General features: G+C 45.0%; 1 long non-coding RNA gene across 4 annotated transcripts in view; it reads left to right on the forward strand.

The window, feature by feature from the left end:
• The first annotated feature begins 15 nt into the window (after nucleotides 1-15).
• LOC103886062 overlaps nucleotides 16-22,313 on the forward strand; it is a 28,895-nt gene continuing 6,597 nt past the window's right edge. Inside the window, exons 1-2 of one of the 4 annotated variants that reach the window (XR_004184992.1) lie at nucleotides 16-192; nucleotides 5,509-5,630. This is a non-coding gene — a long non-coding RNA (uncharacterized LOC103886062). Of the gene's footprint in view, nucleotides 5,631-12,564; nucleotides 15,527-22,313 lie in introns of those variants that run through there. The other 3 variants (XR_002523225.2, XR_004184991.1, XR_001904625.3) reach the window with 3 other exon arrangements.

Consider the following 22,313-nt stretch of genomic DNA (forward strand, 5'->3'; position numbering starts at 1 on the left):
GAGGGGAGGCAGCTTGGGCAGCCAAGGGGCCCAGTCTCCTACAAACTTCCTGCACACCTGGGGAAGGCAGCAGCTCTGGGGTCTGCAGGGGGGGCACCTCATGGTTCCTAACTCTCCTAGAAATGAAAAGGGATTCAAAGAGACCCACTTGATAACCTGTCCGGCTGCATAGCAGTGAGGCTTCCTCCTTTAGTAGGTTCTTGAAATTGTATATCTATATACAGATAGATAAATATACATATACAATATACAGAGTGGCTGCAGGTTTGCTACAGCAAGGCAGTGGGTAAAGGTGATGGGTGTGCAGTGGTGGACTCTGGAACCCTCCAAGGGGCTCCCCTGCTGGACACAGAACTGGAGCCTTTGAGCGGCTGACCAAGACAAAAAGGAAGAGGGACGAGACAGAAGGCAGGGCCGCAAGGATGCAAGGCCTTGTCTACTAAGTCCTACTCTCCCATGTAGGCCATTACCCCCGACCTATCTGAGCTTCAGTTTCTCTGAAAGGAAAATGGGTCATCAAGAGACAAATACACAAGAGGAAAGGAAAAATCATGAGGGCAAAAGGTCCAGGGTGAATGGAGGGAAGGAAAAAATTGCAGAGATCAAGTAGAACCACAGACAGGAGAGAGCCTTTGGCAAGATAGCGGCAGGGAGGTAAAAGAGAGGGGAAGTGGCGGGAAGCCAAGAAGAATTGGGTGGCAAGGAGAAGGAAGCTAAGGGTGGAACAGTGGAGACCTGGGGAAGGTAGAATCAGGAACCAGGGCCAAAGTGCAGAAGAAACAGCCTACTGGACCAGCCAGTGTTGGAGGGTGGACCTGGGACGTGCAAGACATTTTCTTCTCATTCCAGTCAGAGGCAGGAGACAGGAACTGAAGGGGGCCAGCTAAGGCAGGACAGGAGGAAGGCAGAAAGCTCAAAGTGTCCTTCTCCTGTCCCCTCAACCCCTCTCCCTCCAACCCTTCCAAAAGCCTTGCCCCAGAAACAAGGGAATAGAACCCAGGAAGGTTGAGTAGAGGGATGGGGTTTGGGCATCCTTTCCAGAGAGAAATGATAGCTTAACAGTGATCAGCTGAATGGCCGGGAAACACCCCCATAATGGTGGAGGGCTGAGCATCTAGTACCTTAGCCTAGGGGAAAGGGACAGGCTTGAGGTCTTCCTGGACTCCTCTAGCTGAGGTCTCCTGTCCAGGGAAGCTCAGGTGTGAGGGAGACTCAGAAACGGCTCCCAGGTGGAGATTGGGCTGCCTCCTCTGGGGAGGCTGCTTGAAGCCTAGTGGGTACAGCACAGAATAGCCAGGAGAGGGGGGTGCCAAGGCATGCCCCCCTCACAAAAGCCCCCATGAGGCTGCTCTCAAAACCCTAGCAGGAGCACCTCCACTTTTCCTTCCTCCAATCCCAGGGGGTAGGGGAACTCACTTTGGACCCAGAGAAGCCCTCACATAGTCCTCCTGCTGGCCAACTCTGCTATCTCAAGTCCCAGTGCCCTGGGAGATGAAGGCCATTGCTGCAGATGAAAACCAGAATCAGACATCTGGGGAAGAAGTGTGATCCCAAGGAAGGAAATAAATGGCTCCCAAAATTGCTTAGTGCTCTCCTACTAAGCAGGAGGAGATGGATGTAGGATTTCTCTTCAGGCAGGGCTCTGGAGCATCTAACTGTGGTGTTGCTGTTGGATCATGCTCACACATGTAGAGAGCCAGCAGAAAAGGATTTTGTGGGGAAGGTCCATTAAAAACCTTTCAAGGTAAATCAAAGTTCAATAGACCCAACTGCCGGGCATCCTGGCAGGGGTGGTGTCCTGGACAGGACACCACACCACTCACTTCCCTTTGCATTTCCCTATTGCCACTCTCCTTTGATATTTGTTTAGGAATTCACCCATCTGTAAGCTCATTGCTTTATCAAATATTTGTTGAGCTTTGCTGGGCAGAGGGGATATAAAAATGAATGAGACTAAGTTCCTGCATTCAAGTACCTTCCTGGGTAGTGAGAAAGGGCAGACTGACATGCCGAGAATGAAGAGAGAAATATAGGATGCAGGCGGATGGCTCAGGTAGACACATCCCTTAGTCCCTGCTCTCATGGGTAAATACAGCTACTGGGAGGAAGTTAACATCAAAAAATCCTCCAGGGGAGTCAATATTTGTTGCTTCTCACCAGGCAGATAGGAAGTTGGAAACCAGAAAGTTCTTTGCCCATTCGGGAATTTAGAGTCTAAAATCAAAACATACTCACACCTATTAATTGGGGTCCTTCCCTTGAGCAGCACCGATATCAGGGAAAAGAAAACTACTTGGTGAGTTAGGATACAGCGAGAGGGGTCTCAAAGACAGCCATTGAAAATGCCCCCAAATGCTGGAGACCTCAGGTTTGAAGGGGTTCTGATGGCCTTATGGACTTATAAAGGACATGGTTCAGAGGTTTCCTCAGACCAGCACAGGACTCGGGGAGGGGGAGCAGGGAAGCCCCCAGGATCTAGATTTTGGGGATGTCAGTGCTACAGGGACTGGGCTTGTGACTGGGAGCTGCCTCTTTGGTGTCCCCAGTTGAAGAGCAGAGGTCCAGGATGGGTCCCAAGAAGATGGGGACAGCCCAGATGATGGTCAAGGCAGTCTTGGCTGGCGGGGGAAGGGGGTTCCTGGAAGGGGCCACGAAGAGGTGGAGTGACACTGGAGTATCACCAAGGTGGTGCTTCCTCGCCACCAGAAAGCCTGGCCTGAGGAGGAGAAAGGAGGAAGATGACTCAGCTGGAGTGACAGCCTGCCTACTCCCTGCTGCCCCTGTATTGGGCTATCACTGCTGGGGAGTGCATCCAAACAGAGGGCTATTTGATAAGTCTGAAATGTCCACAGGACTCCCAACTCAGGAGAGACAAATGGGCAGAAACAGAAAAGTAAATGCTGAGATTATATCTGAAGAAAGAGAAAGAGCACAGCAAGAGCAGAGCAAAGAGTCAGGATGAAAAACCTCATGGTGTCAAAAAAGAAGGAAGGAGAGGAGAGGAAGAAGAGAGTGTCCCATAGGAAACCAGAGTCAGAGTGAGGTCAGGACACGGCTAACAGCACAGGAAGAGGTGACTGGCTGGACCTCGCCCAAAGAGGATTGAGCCTGAAGGCTTCAGGGATATGGTCTGTGCTTCGTCCTTCTGCCCCTAACTCTGGGGACATGCCTCTCTTGGGGATAGAATGCAGATGAAGAGAAACAGAAGTGGCCAAGTCAAGAAGCCACGGGCTGAGGGTGCCCCAGCTGCCCACCTCCCTTGGGGCAAACTACATGGATAAGCAGTTGCATGATATGCACCCGAAGCCAGTCCCTGGGAAGCCCTGCCATTGAGAGTCAGTGCCACCACACGGCCCTCTCTGCACCCCTAGACCCCATGGATAGGGAGAAGGGTTGGTCCTGGACCCAGAGGACCCCTCAAGTGGAGTGAGGCTCCCCAACTGCTCTTGCCCAGAGAGCTCTGCCTATGAAGGGGCCCACCAAAGAGACCAGAGCTGAGAGATGGTACAAGCTCCCCTGCGGCAGTTGTGGTTGTAAAAAGGGGGGTCTCAGGATGAGATCTGGGTGCCTGAAAAATGGTCAAATCACAGTTCAGTTCAAGAAGCAAGCAGCAGTAGTCTGCTCCACGAGGTTAGGCTGAGGGCTGCTCTTCAGCTTGGCTCCCAAGGTGGCTTGCTCTGGATCAGCTGCTTTGAGTATTTGACCCGTGAGTGACCTGCCACTTTCAGGTCGTCTTGGACCCCAAGCCAAAGTCTCACAGAAGTTGCCACTCATGACTTGCCTGAGTACATGGCACCAAAACAAACAAAGCCGGCCTGCTTTCTTTTCCTTTCTCATTCCACCACTCTCCACAGTCATGTCTCCATTCACTGATGTATTGTCCACTGAAGAGCTATTAACTTGGCCTTGATACGAGACATAAAATACGAACAGCTATTAACTAGGCCTTGATACGAGAGAGTGGCACATAGTCCCTAACTTTAAGTAGCTCACTGCATCCTGAGGAAAGATATGGTCCTCATGGGGAGGGGGTATTGGTGATGCTCGCTGGGGCCTTCCTTAGACTTCAGATATCAAGCCCTCATAGCCTATCTCTTCTATTGTACCTCACAGGGAACTAAAATAACTTTAGATTGTAAAGGTAGCTAAAATGTTACTAGAAAACAGCTTCAATTAGAAAATATTTTAGGGGTGGCAAGGAGTGAGCAGGCCTCTGCCCATCAAGGTCTCATGGTCTTACAGGAGACACTACTTTGGGTGGACATGGTTCAGAGGTTTCCTCAAAGGAGCACAGGACTAGGGGAGAAGGAGCAGGGAATCCCCCATGATCCAGATTTTGGGGATGTCAAATCTCATTGTCTGCCTTTATGCCATACTGGCATTTTAAGGACCAGGAGAAATCTTCAGGGCTACATGTCCAATGTGGAGAGTGCCCTGAAATTCTGGAAACTCCATCTCTTAAGGGTTCTGATGGTGTCATATGGGCTTATCAGGAACAAGCATCAGATGCTTCCTGTGACCAGCACAGGACTAGGGGAGGTGGAGCAGGGAAGGCCCCAGGATCCAGGTTTTGGGGAGGTCAGTGCTGTAGGGGCTGGGCTTGTGTCTGGAAGCTGCCTCCTTTTGTGTTCCCAGTTGAAGGGCAGAGGGTGGTGGGCTGCTCTTAAGAAGATGGGACAGCCCAGATGATGGCCAATGGGAGTCTCGGGGGATCCTGAAGGGGGCCAAGAGGAGCGGGGGTGAGGCTACGGTATCATTCAAGGGTATCATTCACATGTTGCTTCCTTGTGATTAGAAAGCCAGGTTTGGGGAATGATTAAATGGTAAATTCTGTAATGCGTGTGTTTCATTGCAATTTTCTAGATATAGCATGGGGAGGAGAGAAGGTGTCCTCCCTTCAGCTTTGAGGATGGATAGGAGTGACGTGGGGTCAGAACCCTCCTCTGCTCTCACTCTTTGTGGAGCCCCAACACATTCTTTACAAAGAAGGAATGCCAAAGGAGGGCATTTTCATCTAACTCAAACGCCTAGAGACCTCGGGACCTTGGAGAGACAGAGACAGAGGTTCTGGGGTTATATTTGTGGACTGAGACAGGGGGAGATAAAGCCCCCTGAGAAAGAGAGAACAAAAACAGTAGTGGGGAAGATATGATCAGAGACAAAATTAGAGACAGTAAAAGTGGAAACAAGGCACCCAGAGGGGCAGAGAGCCATAGCTATAGGGGAAGAAGAGAGAAGTACAGAGACCAAAATATGAAATCGTTGGGCATAGTGAGCCTTTGGTTGGCTGTCCTCCAGGGGAAGAGTCAGATTCCTCTAAATTTCATGGTTTAAAAAGACAGAAATTGAGTCATTAGAGATTTTCAGTGGAGGAAGGACAAGGGATAGACAGGTCTCTCCTGAGACAGAACCACCAGTATTCTCTGTGATTCAGAGATACAGGTTACTTGCCTTATCTAGAGTGGCTCATCTCCGTGGCTACCAATTATCTTGCTACCTTCTGGCCAGGTGTAGGGCCCAAATTAACTAAGAAGACTGAAGAGAAGAGAGAAAGAAGCGAGAGAGCAGAGACCTGGCTGGGCATGACACTGCTACTATCCTCTGAGTCAAGCAATTCCCAAAGTCACCAGGTTAGCTGATCCTTGGCCCCATCTGTAGGGATTCTTTTTGGAGGAAATATGCAGACGGAGGGTGGTGGCGGCACACAGGGTACCTGAGACAAGTGCTCAGCCTTTAGAGACCCAATTCCTGCTGCTGCACTCATTAGCTACCCCTCAGCAGCCAGGGACCCACAGCTCTGCCCTGCAGGCTCTGGACAGTTTTGGTCATAGCTCACTTCCAGCCTGAATGGGCCTGGTGGACAGTTCTGTGCTTGTTTGGGAAGTCCCCCACCTTCTGCCCTTTAGTCCTTCCTCCTCCTATCTGGTCTTTCCTTTCCAAAGAGCTTTAAACTTTCTCAAAAGCAGAAAGGCGAAGGCATGTGGATGAATTTCTTCCCCAAAGAAAGTTTAAGCTTAGTAGTGGACATTTCTTAACAAAATGAAAAAGAACCAGGGTCAGGGGCTGACTACTTTTCAGACAGTGGGTGGTTATTCATGGTCAGGTGATTTCCTGACTTCTGCGAAAGCCCAGCCCAGAATGTTTATCACTTTATTCCCTTCCAAAGCCCAGGCAGCCTCAAGAAACCTTCTAAGCGGGTCCCAGGCAGAACTCTCTTAGAAGGAGAACAAACTACGCCTGCAAATGGGAATTCAGAGAAGCAGAAGACTTATCAAGAATGTCCAAATCACAATAATTAAATAACCAAGATACCCTAACCTATAGTCTAGGGCCGGGACTAGTCTGGTTCTGATAGGCTTTTCCTTCATCAGTGCCCTTTGACTCCAGCTAACTTCAAGAGACTTACTCCTCTAGGATAGCCCACACATCCCATTGATGAATTTGCTAAGTTAGAGAAGTATCTGCATCCTTGCCCTGTGAGAACCTTCTGCTTTCAGTAAGCTCCCAATGTGAAGGGGGCATACAGACAATCAAGTGTGCAATCCTGTGGCCCCATGTTAAATGCAATATAATGTCCCCATGCCCTGATGCCTAGGAGAGAACCCTAGAGTCATCAAGGCAGCCATAGTAAAAGACTGCAAGGCCTGGCAATCTCTTTAATGGAAATGCATTTGGAGATATTTGGCCTGTCCTCAGAGTAGCACATGACAATGAAACAGGCTCTCACTCCCCAGGGAGGGCAGAGGTTTCCAAGATTGTGGTCTTGGGTGACTGAAATACAGTGCTTGGATCAGGAACTCTTTGCTATTTCCAGGTGGAGACTAGGAAACCAAGAGAAGGGAAATGATGGGTCAGGAATTTGTGCCTTGTGGACCATCCCTTTCCTGTCTGTGGAGCCTTCCAAGAAAGAAGGAAGGCAGCAATGAGAACAATCTGTCTAATGAGGTTGAACTCAAGCAATAGATCAGGTGAAAGAGGTTGCTTTTGCTTTGCTCTCCCTGGAATGTCCATAGGCCTTTCTTTCTTCATGGTACCTATTTTGTCATGCTGTAGACAATTAAAATTTTTAACATAGACCAACACAGACGAATTCTGCTTCCTGCTCTTGCAGGATATCCAGGATGTCCTGCAGCAAGGCAAAGTAAGCAAGAGCAGAGAGCAGCAGAGTCCTGAAGAAAACAGACATGGAGTGCAGGGGAGGCGAGGGAAAGGGAAAGGACAGGAGGGGAAGGGAGGGGAGAGTAGGGAAGAGAAGGGGGATGTGGGGTCTGGGGCATCAGAGTTGGGTCAAGGACATGGGGATCCAGGAACCTTTGTCCAGGAATGCATACCTTGGTCCAGTCTTGCTCTGGAAAGAGAACTGTGATGGAAATGAAAGACCACGATGGTCAGAGGCACTTCGAAACAAATCACTGTCTGACTTGCCTGTTCCCCCTTCTGATCCTCAGCATAAGTTTCTGAGGGAGAGGAACTCCATGTAGAATGAGCCTCGATAAGGCTGCCTAAAAGGAGAGGAAAGGAAAAGAGGGCATTTTGCCAAAGGGAGGGGCTAGGGCTTGCTCCTGGTTAGCCCTCTGACAGCTCGCACTTTGGAATGTGTGTGTAGGTTGGAGGCAAGGGCGTGGGGCAGATAAAGAGGGCTATAGTTAGGGGAGTGGCTAGTGGTTAAAGGAATTCAAGTCCTTGTGAGGCCAGCTACTAGGCTTCCATCCTCTGGGCTGTTCCCTTGAGGTCTTCATCCTTACCTGGTTCTAAGCCAGGCCATATCCCAGATTCAGCATTGAAGAGAAAATTATTAGATTGACCCAAGCCCACAAACTCTCCCTTCAAAATAGGCACTCCCAAAACTAAAGGGGCCCTACTGTCCCCAGGAAGAGCAATAACAATTAGGGCCAAACTTTGAGTTTTTTTTTTCACTCCTGGAAGGGATGTATATCCATATAGGAAGTAGGGTGAGCTGCATGCCCCAAGGTAGGAGAAAGAATGACTTTCCAACAAAAGCTTGAGCATAACCTCATTTTTACGCTATAGGAAATTATCAAACGACCTATTAGTAGAGCTTCTTTTAGAAAGACAAAGCAAAATTAGGCTGTTAAGAATGCTTTGCCTAGCATTTGGGAGGCCAAGGTGGGCTGATTGCTTGAGCTCAGGAGTTCAATACCAGACTGGGCAGCATGGTGAAACCCTGTCTCTATTAAAATATGAAAAATAAAATAGATGATAGGTAGGTAGGTAGGTAGATAGATAGATAGATAGATAGATAGATAGATAGATAGATAGAGGCATGGCAGTGTGTGCCTATAGTCCCAGCTACTCGGGAGGCTGAGGCAGGAGAATTGCCTGAACCTGGGAGGTGGAGGTTGCAGTGAGCTGAGATTGCGCCACTGCACTCCAAACTGAGTGACAGAGCGAGACTCCGTCTCTGAAAACAATAAGAGTGCCTTGCTCTGGTGGTCTGAACCAGTCATCACCCTTTTATTTCATTATTCACTTTACTTGGGATTACTCCCCATCTTCCTGGTTCTTGGCTTTGATCACTCCCAATTCATTCCCAGTCAACTTCTTTGGACTGATTCTTGTGTCAGGAGACTTTACTCATATTGAGCCCTGAGTTTCCTGGGAAACCCACATCTCTTTACTAATGGGACTTTGTGTTGCAAATGAGAATGCCTATTTTGAAGCGAGCGTTTGTGGACTCTATTCTTTTTCACAAGATTTTTTTTAATCCATAAATTTAATATGTACCTTTTATTTTTTTCATTAAGGTCTCATGGGACTTGTCTTGATCTGTAGTTTTGGCTACACCTGCTTGGGAAAGCCTGGTCTGGGAATTCCTGCCACCACTAACTCACTGACTTCCACTTGCCTGGGATCTATTAGAATTCTTCCGTTGCAGATGTTCTGACACACTGAAGCTATGCCTTACCTGACAAGCTAATATGCAATTCCTTCTAGAACTCATGGATTTATATTCCTCTTCTCTCCCCACTCTTGTCCAGACCTTTATATCCTGGATTCTTTACCATTTCTGCCCCTGGGACTCTTGGATATCATTGTCACTCATACCCATAAAGCACCTTAGGAACTGGACATTACTATTTTAATGTTATTCAAAACACACCTATGGAAGCTCAAGTGCGAGGCACATACTCTAATAAGTCTTGGGTATTCAAAAATGAATGAGAAACCGTGTTTTTTCCTCTAAAAGCAATCTTGTAAAATCGCGTCTAGTAGCTTCCAAGACAATTAGAGGTGAAGTTCAGTTTGTAAGCTAACATAGGGAGTCCATTTCTTAGATGGCAAATGGAAAAAATCCTTGAAGCCTCTAGTCTGTGAGTGGCTGGGGTTGGGCTTGAGAAGTTCCTGGGAAGGAACTTTCTGACAGAGTAGATACTCCCCTGACTGAGTCAGCCTTTCTGGATGTGTTTCTAATAATGGGGTCCACAGTTGGAGAGGGAAACCTCATTATCAGAGTTCCCAGCTAGAAGCAGACAGACAGCCCGTGGGGTGAGTGTCGGAAGGTTTGGTTTCATGTCTCCAAACCAAATGGTGGCTACTGGAAAAGTGAAAAAAGAGTGATCAAGGAAAAGGCAAGACCAGAAGGAACCCAAGGAGTGAAACACTACCTCCAGGGCACAAGGTCCCCCAGCCCGGAAGCTGCTCACTGATGTCCAACCCCACCCCTGCTTTCTAACCCCGCCAGAGCCATCCCAGGGTCCTGTTCTTCTTATGAAAGAAAAAGTCAAATGGATGAGCCACAATGGCCCCACTAGGGAAAGAGAATCTGTTAGGTAGGGAGAGAGATAGCTATATAGAAAGATACAAAGAGATACATTCAAAGAACATGACATAGAAATAAAATAACAAAGAGTGACAGCAGCAGAAAAATAACAAAAGAACTGGTTGCTTCCCCTAGGAGAAAATCCAGAGTGCAGAGCAGTGATAAGGAGACTGGGGGCAAGCAACAGATAGAGAATGCCAGCAGAAGGCAGGAACAGAGGTGTCCATGTCACAGACCTGGAGGGATTCAGAGAGGGCAAAGGGCAGAAGCGGGACTCTAGCTATAATATTCTGTCCCGGTGAGCCCACCATCTGTCCCTAGCATGCTCATGCTTCTCTCCACACATTCACAGCTCCTGCAGAAAGACAAAACCATAGAGGAAAGCACTCAGAAAGGAGCCAGATGAGGGAATGCAAAGAAAAGGTAAATGAGGGAAGCGTTGAAAGATACAGGGAAGAGAGAAGGGGTTCTGGCCTTTGGTGTGGAGGCCAGAAAGATACGCAAAAGGCTGGAAATGTGCCCCACAGTCATCACAAACCCCACTCCCAAGCAGGTTCCTGGTACACATGGAAGCAAAGGAGTAAAAAATGTGGTCGGATGAAATTAGATTGCTTGGGGCCACTGAAATATCCCCAGAAAATTTCTCTCTTCAGCTTTTGAAATAAGTTATTCTAACTCAGAGCTGATGCTTCTGCAGATGGGTTTGGATGCTACCCAAGGTCTAGGTCCCCATCATTGTCCCTTGCCCTACTTAGGGCAGGAGGAGGTGTCTAGTATCCACCAGACACCATCCAGTGAAGTGCTCTTGAACCCAGGAACTTGTCTCACCTTAGTACAGTGAGGGAATGAAGTGCTTGCTTCATTTGCAATCACTGGCCTTTGGCTTGGTGTAAGGTCCTAATCCTGTGCTCTGGAGTGGAGAGCCAAGCCTCTGTGCTCATCCCAACAGAACCTCTTCCAGTGGCAGCAGGAGGGACGGGAGACAGGTGAAGTTAGAAGATGCTTTGCTATATTCACCAAGTCTTCAAAACAAGAGCACTGAAGTGCTGGGGACTGTTTCTCCTTGACTTTTTAGCCTTGATACAATGGCCACAAAGAAGAGCTCTTCACAGTAGAAGTTTGTTATGTTTGCTTTGCCGTCATCCACCATAAGGCCTAGAATACAACCTTCTTCCCATTTCAGTAAACATCTACTGAGTAAATCACACGAGGATATCTGCTTTCTCAGGAATTTTACTAAACTACTATTTGAGGGCAAACTCAACTTCAGAGGACTTCAACTGTAGCCTGAACCAGGTTTCTTCATGACAAGATATGGGTGAGAGAGAGGGGAACCACAAAAAAATCTGCACTGCTAGAAAAATGGTCTCATCATAATTCAGGTCAAAGCTCTTGAACCAAGTGTAAAAGCTAGGCCCAGATTTTCCTTCAGCTGGGACCTGGAATTGGTCTTGATGAGTTTATTGCAGGAGACACGTTCCTTTGTAGGGCCCAGAGCAGTGCAGGCACAGAGTTGTAGAAAACCCACAGCAGTCTCAGACTTTTCAGAGAAACTGCTCCAGCTTTAGGGTTCATGTCCTAAAAAAACCCACCAGTCCCAGTGCTTATCTACTTGTCTCTCTCCTTTGTCTTCAGGTTTTCTTATCCTTCCTTCATGCTTTACTTGACTCTCCGCTGACTTACTTAATAGATACATGAAAACACTTGAGAACTCTTTATCTAAACTCATTGATGAAAATCACTTTACTTGGCAAATATTTATTGAGCTTTATCTTATATTGAACTCCTGGTAGTGTTGAGAACTCAAATTCAATTGAGAATTTGTTTTCCCCCACTGAGAATGTCACTTTTGAGTAGGGAGGAGTGGACTGCGGGAAAGGAGGCTGGAATCAGTCAGGGAGCAGAGTGTCCCTTAAGGAGTCATCCTACGAGAATTGCAAATCACAGTGGAGTTCAAGAAGGTGACAGTGGATAACTTCTTTCTATTCCCAGGTGGAGAAGAAAGAGCCAGATGGTCAGGATGATGAACAGGGAACTCCCCTTTAGATGTCATTCTTCTCATGGCAAGTGATGGCAGTGGGAGAAGCAGAGGCTGGGGCATCTGAGAAAGTGGGAAAATGAGATTTCCACATGTTTTTCAAAGGCAGGGTGATCCTGGTTGAACCAGTTGCCTCTAGGGTGGCAAAATGGTGCCCTGTCCCTTTCCTTCTATTCTCACATTGCCCTGTTGACAAAAATGGCCAAACTCCATAAAATAGTTGAAGAGATTTATTCTGAGCCAAATAGGAGTGACCATGGCCCATGATACAGCCCTCAGGAGATCCTAAGAACATGTGTCCAAGGTGGTTGGGGTACAGCTGGGTTTTATATATTTTTAGGGAGGCATGACACATCAATCAAATACATTTAAGAAATACATTGGTTTGGTTCAGAAAGTTGGGACAACTCAAAGCAGGGGCTTCTAGGCTGTAAGTAAATTTAAATATTTTCTGGTTGACAATTGGTTGAGTTTATCTGAAGACCTGGGATCAATGGAAAGGAATGTTAGGTTAAGGTAAAGGATTGTGCAGACCAAGTTTTATTGTGCAGAGGAATCGTGCAGATAGCAGACTTCAGAGACAGAGAGCAGATTGTAAAATGCTTTTTTATCAGACCTAAAAGGGTGCCTGGCTCTTAGTTGATTATCTCCTGGATCTAGAAAGAAAGGAAGGAAAACAAAGGGGAAAGGGGATTCTCTATAGAATGTGGATTTTTTCCCACAAGAGACTTTGCAGGACAATTTCAAGGTATAGCAAGAAAATATATTTTGGGGTAAAATACTTTGATTTTCTTCCTTGTTATGCCAGAGTCAAACTGGAAAGTAAGTCACGATACACAGGGTCAAATAAAACCCATCTGATGAGATTTATGGCTTATAGGGCATGACTCCCCAGACCCCTTAGGATAGGAATTTGGGCAAGATAAAAAATCAGAGCTTTGTCCTCAGTCCCTTTGGCCATTCAGGCTCCAATCATCCCTTTCTGTCTAAAAATGATATTAAATGAACAAACTAAGAGGCAAACAGACAAACTAGGAAGAAGGAAATAGGAAGACAGAGAAGTCAATTTTTTTCAGATGTCTAGAAAGACAATGTAAAGATATGATGGCCAAAAAAAGATAGCAACATAGAAGAAGAAAACTAAAGATGGAGCAGGAAAAAAAGTAATGCAGGGAAATGTGATTTGATGGCAGAGGCCCAAAAAGGGAGGCTCCTGGACAGATGGAGGAAGAAGCACAGACACAAAGGTGGTGGTGCTGTCAGCCATGCCAGGCCACTGTCTCTCTTCCCCGAAGGGCAGTGCCTGGGGCAGCTTTCTTTATTCCTTGGTTCCTAGAAAGGGACATGAAATGTGATTTGACAGAGAAGGTACATCCAGAGAACATATAGGGGCCAGATGAGGTAGCTGTGACAAGAGCATGAAGGATCTGAAGGTCCAAAGTATGCCCACCACTTCCTCACTTCACCTAAACCCCAACCTATTTCTGTACCTTCACCCCAGCTGTAGATGAATCATGGGCCTGACCCAACTGAGCTGAAGGTAATAAAGAGAAGAAAGGAAGGTGATATGCTGGAGGCTCAGACTGTGGCATGCTGTGTCCGAGTCTCCACTTCCCTTCCTTATCCCAGTCTAATTTGATTTCATTAACACTGTCCCTTATTTGGGGGCAGCATTCGGGGAGCTGACAACCAGAAACTCATCCTTTCCTCTTAGGGGTGGTTGCTGGGAGGGATCGGGGTGGGGGAAGTAACAGAGAGCATCAAGAATATGCCTGTTGGATCAGGGTTCATGCCCTTGTTAACACACTCAAGACTATTACATTTAACAGTCCCTCCCTTACCAAGATAAAGCTGAAGCTTCTTATATACATGTCATGCATAACAAGATATTTAAAAAGGTTTCTTGTTTTGTTTTCTTTGTGATTTAACAAGCCAAGAAAGAAAAATAGACGGGAAATTTCTCCTATCTTTTAAAGTAAGGAACTTGACTTACAAAGAAGGCAGGCATTAATACCAATTTTGTGAACCTTAGTTCAGCACTGGTATGAACGGACTAAAAATGTTGGAATTCTGGAAAAGAAAAAAGACTTTTCTGAAGAAATGTCTTGAAGTGGCGAGGTAATTTTGGTATTCCTTGCTGAGAAAGAGGAGTGTGTCCCCCATAAACTCATACTGAAGAATGGCCACAAAGAATGCTGATGGATCTGTCCCTTGAATTTTTCCAGGCACAGTGTCTTGATATCTGACCCCAGGGGAAGAAGTGGAGACTCAGGCTGAGGCTGTCAGGCAGAGAAAGATTTGGTTTCCATGGGGGCTGGCTGTGCCGCTATGGAAAGGGAGTCGAGCCAGTATGTTTGCTGTGTGGCACTGACCAGACCTGCCACTCAAGGGGAAGCCCTGACCAGGAGCCGTTTTTAAATCCCATCCAGGAGAGTTTCTAGGAAGGAAGTGGTGGGGGTAAGGAGGAGTGTTCGACTGAAAAAGAAGAGGCAATTGCCGACCTTGGGACAGATTTGCCCACGGCTGGGAGGGTGCAATTAGATGTGCTCAGGGCGCCAATCTGAGGTATACTTAACAGCGCCCTGGTAAGGGTCAGCCCTGAGCATGTACCACGGCCAGATTGGGGCAAACTAATCCACTTCTCCATTCTTCAATGCTGGGGTCCACAGTAAGGCCAGCAGGGATGAGGAGAAAGAAACAAATCTCAAAACTGCAAACCACACCCTCATCTTCCGCTGTGAGTACCCACCATAGCCACTACTGAAGAGAGGGAAAACGCGCTAAATGAAGTTCACAGTGTTGACTCTTGGACAGGACTTGGTATCTCAGTTACTGAAATGGATCTCTCTTATGACTAAAACTAACTCCAGGACTTGTTATTACCTGAAAGTTTCTAGAAAAAGTCTGGAACTGGTCCAAGATTTCACCCAAAGGAGGGAAGGCAAGAAATTGCATCACAGGGAAGATTTTACATCCTCAGTTCTTCTTGGAGGTGGGGCGGGGGGGCATTTGGGTCTTGTAAGTGGTTAGTGGAAATTTCCTTTATCACTTGCCCTGCCCTTTAGTCTCACAGCAGCATGTGTTAAGGAAACACTTGGAGTTTTCTGAAAGGCTACTTTTCTCTCTGTGTTGACCTAGCCACATATTTATGGCTCTGCTAAAATAGACATCTCGCCACCATTCTTCTCACTCCTTTGGAACGAGATCCTCTGGAATGTACCCTAGTCTTGACTTTCTTCTGAAAGTCTTCTGGAATTTCCCCTGGGCTGGGAGAGGCTCACTCCAAAGACTCCCCTGGCACCCCTGATTATCTCTGTGGCTGGGAATTCATCATTTCTTTGTCTTTGATTTCTCCCAAAACACTGTAAATTCCTTGAGAGCAAGGACTCTACCTATTCACTCATCTATTCCCAGGGGTTAGAAAACTTGGCACATTGTAGATGCTCAGTTAATGTTTGTTGAATCAATGCATGAACACACATATACAACGCATACACATGCACACACATACTTTCCTATGACATGCTGATATATGCATAACTACTTCTGTTTACTTTCTGGGCAATGGCAAGGATTTCAATATATGAGACTTGAAAGACACTCATTTCGAGGGATAGCTAAAAGAAGAAAGAACAAGACATAGACCAATGAAACTGGAGAAAAGGCGTGCAGAGAAGAAAGGTTTTTTTCCTGAAGCCTTAGTAAAGGTAAAGCAGAAGGGAACTAGAAATCATGAACTTAGGCACAGGAGTTTGAGGGGAGATTGCTGAGTCTTAGGTCTGAGGACAACTGGCATGCTCTGCGTGAAGTTGTTTTGAACAACGCTGTTTACCAAGGTGTAAATAAGACAAAACAAAGAAACTGGTTTAACATATTTTCCTAATTCAACTCCAGAATGCAAATAAAGACTGTATATTGAAGGGTACACTGAGGGGAGATAAAGTGAATTATCTGCAAAAAAGAGGGGGGGCGTGAAAGAAAGAGACAACAGCAGAAGAAAGCTGGGGTGGTAGTCCATAAACTTGGGGAGAATTAATACAGGGCCTCAGGGTCATGGCCCATCACTCTAATGGTGCCGCAGGAGAGTGGTCGGGCCTCAGAGGGAGATAGCTTCAGGGTGGCTGGACGCCAAGAGATGGCCTTAGGGAAGCTACACCCTGGGGGTCTAGGATCCTGACTTCCAGTGCCCATCACCAGTGAACTGTGCCTGTTACAAACATTAGAACAGCAGTGTTCACTGTGATCAGAGACCAGAGTTTGTATAGTCTCTGAGACATTTGCGCAACGGGAACAGAAAAAAAAGAGGGCACCCTCAAATAAGTGATGATAAATTTTGCTTATGCTAAAAGGGATAGGAACTCAGAGGCAGATTTTATTTTTTAAAAAAGGAAAGAAAAAAGAAGTAAATAATGTTGCATCACTTGAATCTGTATATTTTTGTGGAGTAAGAATTTTAACTGCTAAACCTGCCATACTTGCAATGTCTTTGGTGAGTAGTTGTACTCAAGGTTTTTCTAAAAAGCCTTTTCAGCTCTGCTGAAGAGATTAAATACAAATTAAAGTTCTGTTGGACTCAGGGATCTCAGAAATCCTCTATGACTATTTACTGAGTCAGGACCGGGGAGGAGGATCCAGTCAGCAGGAAATCACATCAGAGATAAGCTATGAAAATTTGGGCGAGGAACTGACATAGAATTAAAAAATGTCTTTCGTAGGTACGTTAAAATAAATTAACTCCATTGTAAACCTCTCATTGAAGCAATAACGTAGTAAGTTCAAGAAAAGTTTCTAGTAAGCAAAACATGGCTTATGGGCAACATTTGGAGGAAACAATGATGATTATGGTCATTAGTAAACATCCAAACAGCAAGACAGTGGCTAAACAGCATAAATCAAAGTCCCCAAGGGCAGTGGTAACAACAAAATGCCTCCAATGAGTGTTTCAATAGGCTTTGCAAAATACTGAGTGTCATCGCATATGTGTGAGGCCCTTAATAAATATCCTTTAGTGGTAGGGGAAATGGGCCAGAGATGTTCTGCAGCATTAAGAGGAGTATTAGTCCATTTTGAGATGACTTCTCAAAGCTGCAAACTAGCCAGTTGTAAGCTTGCATTTGAGTGCATGTAATCATACTCTTTTGGTGAAAAATTGAGTATGTTTTGTTTAATTGCAGTCTCCAGAGTTTCGGTTCCTACTATGAACCCAGAGAAGAGGCCAGAAGCATGTTGCACAAGCCTTCCATTTTCACTGTCCAGTGACCGATATCCAAATTCCCAGATTTTCACAGTAAACTTCACTCAGTCCCGTTCTAATTGTTATCTGTAAACACTTTTATTCAGAATGTTCTTAAATGAACTCAGGGAAAGCTGTGCATTAAATAGACACTTAACAGATGGTCAAGAGAGTAGTATACTGAAATTTGGTAAAACTGCACTAATGATATTTATATACTACACTGGCGAAAACAAAACAAAACCAAATTAAAATCCAATATTTGTATATTTCAAATTATCATTACTGTCCATAAAACTATTTGAAATAATAATTTCTTTTTAGTTTTAAGAATGAAAAAATATTATTTTATATAAAACCTCCAAATCCCAACTCTTCAAAATTCAACAGGATATATATTGAAAAGAGTTATAGTTTCTTTAAATTATTAAGAAATTGAGATATCCCATGCATAATATAATTTAAAAATCTATTGGCTAGTAAGTACTGGCAAAGTGAATATTTAATCAATCTTCTGAAAAAAAAAATAATACCAGCACTTAAGAGTCTAAGATTCTAAGACAATGCATCATTTTGAATTGGCCAAATGCATCATAATTTTTCTAGAAGCTTGTTCAAATTTTGTTTTCCATTCTCTCAGAAAAATACAGACAATAAAGCTGGGTATGGTGGCACACACTTGAAGTCCCAGCTCCTTGGGAGGCTGAGGCAGGAGGATCGCTTGAGTGTGTGAGTTCAAGCCTGCAGTGAGGTGTGATGCTGCTACTACTGTACTCCAGCCTGAGCATCAGAGCAAGACAGGAATCTCAAAAAAAAAAAAAAAAAAAAAAGTAGACTTTATGGGATGGCACAAAGAAAATCATCATCCCATCTTCAATTAATGTTGAACACTGTCTTAAACAGTGCAGGATGAATGAATTTTATGGGAATCAGTGTTTCCTAGTTTGAAATAGTCTACTGATTATTTTCTGTCCTAAATGAACATGTTAGAGGGGGCCTCCAGAGTTGCTCAAACCCTTGCTCCATATATTGCAAGAAAACTCCTCGAGTGTAGATTCTGTGTCTGATGAGTATCTCTCTCCAGCACACAGCCAAGGGCCTGGGCCATAGGAAATATCCAGAACTGAGGACTTCTCCTGCCAAGCCGAGGGAATCTGAATGTGAGCCCAAGGCTGGCAGCTTTGCATGACTTCAACCATCGCACATATATTGTGAGAGAGAAAATGAGGCTTTGTGTCTCTTATGCCTCTGATTTTTAGAAACAGGTCTGGGCAGTGTCAAATAGTAAAACAGCCTTTGCTCATCTTAACCACAGATGTTTGCCTTGGCCTCAATTAACACTACACTGAATCACGCAACTGAGAGTTTGCAGTCACTGGGCTAGATCGCCAGAGACGACACTCAGGCTGTCCTCAGGCAGTTTGAAAGCCTGGAGATACCCTGATCAACAGATTCGCTGGGACTCCAAATTTGAGAAGGGGAATCATGCATTTTGGCATTACCAGTGTGAAGAATCTCTAGTAGAGGAGGCAACAGAGCTAGCAACATTGTGGCCACGGTTGTGTAGAGTGCATTGAATTCAGCACACTGGCACTTACATGCTTAAACCACACACTTGTGTGCGTGTCCCTGCACCAGGGGCAAAACTCATCCCTAGTTTGAGTAGTGCCTGACAACTGACCCCTGTCCTGGGCCACTCCCAAGCCGACACAGGCAACAGGGTATGTGTTTTTGAGCCTCTCTCCCACCTTTCAGCCCTATCCAGCTGTCTTTGGGAAGAGTCCTTGGAGCTTGCCCCTGTGGAGCTCATTTAGGATCTCCATGGGCGAGCGCGGCTGGCGAGCCCGGGTGGGCTGGGAACGCAGCAGGCGTCTGGGCGGGGCTCCCGAGGGTCTTGGTGCGCTAACCGCTGCCCACCCCAAGGCCGGAGCCGGGGGTCACCAAAGGGAAAGGTGGCGGGGTCCGTCACGTGGGGCTTGTCGTGCGGGGCTGCAGGGATGCACCCTCTGTCCCCTATTTTTTTTTTTATTGGCTAGTTATTTGCATATTCAATAATCTTTGCAGGCATTCCCATCGACAGCAGTATGTCAATCGTACAGGTAGATCAATTAGGACCTAGGTCAACAATAGATGTCTGTATAAATGTCTGAAATAGCAAAAGTTGCTGCTTATGTTTGCGTTCATGTTGTGGTAGAAAGTCCATTGGCCAGAATTTTTTTTTTTCAGAAAATTTCCATATATTAAATTGGATGGATTATTTAAGGAGTGCTAAACGTTTCTTAAAATAATAGAATACAATAATATGTATCTGACTATATAACCATAGCTTGGGGAAGTCTTTTCCACGCATGATGCGACTGAAGAAATCCTAAAGAAAAATCTTGGTTAATTTTATCCCACAAAACTGCTAAAAGTTATAAAAGCTTAATTTATGGTGAGAAAAATACCAAAAATATTAAATTTATATTTTCTGTTCTATTGAAGTAATTAGAACAAGTGCAATTTTAAAATATTTTAACCAATTTATGAGTATAAACTCTTGAATTAAGAATGGATCGTAAAATAAATTTACATTCATGATACAGTTTTAGAGTGAGAATGTAAAATGAGATATTGAAGGCATGTTTTCTAATAATGAACCTCAATGAGGCTTAAGAGAGTGAAATAATATCCTTTGGATTAATGTTTAATCGAAACTAACATTTACTGCTCTAGTGCATTCAAGAGAGCCTGTTACTAGGTTTTTGAATGTATGATTGTGTTTCAGAACCAATTTAAAATAACTAGATGAGTGACTTTAGAGAGAATGACAATAAGGTCTCATAGAAATAGATATTTCTTTTGAGATTTTACTTTAGAAAATTTGAGAAAGTAATTTCTATTCTGCCACAGTTGTGTGATCCTCTTTGCATATAAGATGGTATTTCCTCACTTATAAACCCCAGACTCTTATACAGTGAAGGTAATACACGTTTAGAATGAACACTGAATGTGCTTAAAATACTCCCTTCAGATGCTGGTTGCTTTCCAGAGGTCACTTCTCTCGTTTCACTGGTTGGAGTGTGTGCTTTCTTTTTTGATAGACAAAAACCCCACATACTTTGAAAATCATCTGTGTTAAATGTTCTGTTCAAATAAGAGACTTATCCCAGAAACAAGAGGGTCCTGGCCACAGCCATTCATTACATAAAAAGGAAAAGAAAGTAGACATTTTAGGTACCTTTATCCTTGCTTCCTAATTGGCTGCCTAGGCTTGCCAGGTACAGCAGAAAGATAATCAGACTTTCTTTTTACAGGATATTAAAGATGAGAAAGGTATTGGAGATGATCAAATCCAATCCCTTTATTATCTAAAGAAACTAAGGCTCAGAGTAATTGAACTGACAGAAACTGACGGAAAGTTTTAGTTCTGTTGCTTACTTGCTGTGAGGCCATTTTGAAAATAGACATCATATCCTATTTTAATTACCCTAGACTTCAGAAATAACCATTCCAAGATAAACCTATCTGTATCTGGGGGAACAAAAAATCCCATTCAAAATAATGCAATGCTGGCATTAAGCTAGTCAAAGATAAAGACTGTTATTACTAACAAATATTTATTGCATGCCTTCTGTCTGCTGCTGAATTAGGCAGCATGGGCTAGAAAAATATTTTGAAGCCAGACAGATGGTTATTTCTGTAACCTGCTAGCTCTAAAATGTAATCTAGGGTGTTACTTAACCTCTCTGGACCTCCGTTTCCTCATCTGTAAAATATGAATGGAGAATACTTTATAGAATTATTGTAAGGATAGAAAGAGACAATATATGGAAAACAACCTACCATGAAGGACACTCAGTGGATGCTAGTTCTCTTCTGTGGCTAAGGGTTAACAAACAAAAATGTGCCTCTTCCTCTACAGGCACATTTGGCACTGTCTTTGGGTTAACTTTCTCTGTTCTGCCGGGATATCTGATAGAGTTGGGATGTCAGTTGTTAGTAGGTAACATTGTTTACGGTGAAAGTGACCCCTAACTGGGGAATTGTATCCAACTAAAAGGAGGTACAAAGGAACGAGGTGTATGCCATACTGGTGACTCTTATAATGGAAGATACATGACCTTTTCAGGGACCCTGGAGGCTAAACTAGGAACTGTTCCAGAAAATATTGGTTCCTAGTTGGAATATGGAGCTCCTGTACTTGTCTGGGCTAGTTTCCTTTCCTCACACCTAAGGAGAGCTCCAAAAGCATAGCCCTTAACCAGAGATTTGACTTCCGTAAGGATCCTTCTTACTAAAAAGAAAAGGCTGATGCTGCTCTGTTGGCGTGCTGCGTGTTTCGTGGCTTGTATCCTTTCAAGAGCCATGCCTAGCCCATAGCAGTCATGTAAGTCTGTTTTCTAGAGCCCCAAAAGACCCCAGATTGGGCATTGCATTTTCCTAAAGTCACTAAAGGGGATGCAAAGAGGAATAAGACTTGGAATGTAGCTAATGGTTTATAATCTAGTGGTGAAGTGGTGGTGTGCACATGATTTAGCTGTGTGACAAACCAGAGAGTGGTATCTGAGAAATAAAACAAACCAAAAGAGATCACAGGAACAGGAAAAGGAAAGAAATGGCTTTTGGCTTAAGGAAATAGATAATTTGTCTTTCAAGGATAGCATTCAACACAGGTCGGAATGGCACAGTTACAAGGCAGAGCGTTTCAAGTAGAGGTTGCACTGGGCAGAGTCAAGGCCAGTGGACGGAAACTGAGGGAGATTGAGTTTGGGGAGGAGGCATGATAGATGGGTGGCAGAGCATGGAGGACCAAGGTGACCATTTTATTATGTAAATAAGAAACCGTTAGTCTCTGAACTGTGGCATACAATTACCCAGGGAGAAAGAAGATACCAATAAATCATGAAAGGAGAAAAGTAGTGGAAATTTCCTTTTTTTTCCCCCCCCCGATAATGGAGTTTTGCTCTTATGCCCAGGCTGGAGTGAAGTGGTGCAGTCTGGTCTCACTGCAACCTCCGCCTCCTGGGTTCAAGCAATTCTCCCGCCTCAGCCTCCAGAGTAGCTAGGATTACAGGCATCCACCACCATGCCTGGCTAATTTTTGTATTTTTAGTAGAGACCGGATTTTGCCGTGTTGACCAGGCTGGTCTCAAACTCTTGACCTCAGGCAATCCATCTGCCTTGGCCTCCCAAAGTGCTAGGATTATAGGCATGAACCATCGCGCCCAGCTGGAAACTTCTTAATAAGGTAGGAGAAAGACCTCCTGCTGGTGTAAGAG

The sequence above is a fragment of the Papio anubis genome, chromosome 7 (assembly GCF_008728515.1).
Source record: "Papio anubis isolate 15944 chromosome 7, Panubis1.0, whole genome shotgun sequence".
Lineage (NCBI taxonomy): Eukaryota > Metazoa > Chordata > Mammalia > Primates > Cercopithecidae > Papio > Papio anubis.